Source organism: Schistocerca americana, chromosome 2 (genome assembly GCF_021461395.2).
Source record: "Schistocerca americana isolate TAMUIC-IGC-003095 chromosome 2, iqSchAmer2.1, whole genome shotgun sequence".
NCBI classification, from domain to species: domain Eukaryota; kingdom Metazoa; phylum Arthropoda; class Insecta; order Orthoptera; family Acrididae; genus Schistocerca; species Schistocerca americana.
The window spans coordinates 905,761,671-905,762,938 of record NC_060120.1 but is presented as its reverse complement, the minus strand read 5'-3'; the positions used below and the strand labels follow the sequence as shown (position 1 = coordinate 905,762,938).

General features: G+C 43.4%; 1 non-coding gene across 1 annotated transcript; it reads right to left on the bottom strand.

Annotated features, from left to right (window-relative positions):
- Positions 1–640: 640 nt before the first annotated feature.
- On the bottom strand, positions 641–715 carry Trnas-cga. The gene has a single exon. It is a non-coding gene; the product is annotated as a tRNA-Ser (tRNA).
- Between the last annotated feature and the right edge of the window lie 553 nt (positions 716–1,268).

The following is a 1,268-nucleotide window of genomic DNA, read 5'->3' as shown; positions in this document are numbered from 1 at the left end:
TATGCCCGAGGCAGGATTCGAACCTGCGACCGTAGAAGTCGCGCGGTTTCAGACTGAAGCGCCTAGAACCGCTCGGCCACAATGGCCGACTTCAAACGCTCCACTAGGTGAAGGCGCACGAAGTGCTTATCTGCATTTAGTTACACTGAAGCTGTTGAAAGCAGTTATGAAAAGAATCTGAATGTAATGTATGACAACTTACTACTGAGGTGATCGCTACTATGAGTGTCAATAAAGTCTTAATGACACAAGGCGTTCCAGGAGGAATGATCAGTATTCAGGGATGTGACAGGAAAGAAGTCTAGTAAACATGGCTTCTAAAATGCATACCTTAAGAGCTATGAGCACTTGTTCAAGCAAGGAGATTTGTTTCGCAGTAGCGAAGTTCAACAAGTATTCATAGCTCTTAATGTGTGCACTTCAGAGTGCATATTTGCTACAATTTTTACTTCGAATGATCAACACAGTCGTACCACTGCATATTGACCATTAGTCCTGACACTGTATATGAAAGAAACATTAATAAACTAAAGTTTATCTGCAAATCGTGCCACTTCTTAAGTTATGCCTCCGCTAAAGAATTCTTTCTCAATTACGAAGCGATGGTTGGAATTGAAACTTCCTGGCAGATTAAAACTGTGTGCCGGACCGAGACTCGAACTCGGGACCTTTGCCTTTCGCGGGCAACTGCTCTACCAACTGAGCTACCCAAGCACGCCTCACGCCCCGTCCTCACAGCTTTACTTCTGCCAGTACCTCGTCTCCTACCTTTCAAACTTTACAGAAGCTCTCCTGCGAAACTTGAAGAACTGCCTTTCTTACACCTCCTCGAAGAAAAGTGGTGCAATGGTTGCAACAGCATAATTCAGCCTGGTAAGGCTTGCAACCACTGCTACTAATTATCAGAGACGGATTTTTAATTCAGAAGTGTTAATAAATGCATTTTCCAATAATTTGTGCGTATGTTAGCAAAAATAATAATGACTTGCGGATTGCACCAGAACTCGACCTATCATTACCGCTGTTGACAGGGTACTGCTCACAGCTCAGTCTGTGTGTGGTAAACTTGTTTCCACATAACAGGTGTTCCACAAAACCGAATGCAACAATATCACCTGTTACTCCTGTCACAACACTGTTCGCCAACTTCGCTATCTGCGCCTTTTCCCTTGTAGGAAAGGTGTTTAACAATGAAATCGACAAGGCAAAGGCTTAGCCTACCTCATATGTAATGAACCCCTTCATTCTTTCCCATTTTTGTTTCCCTT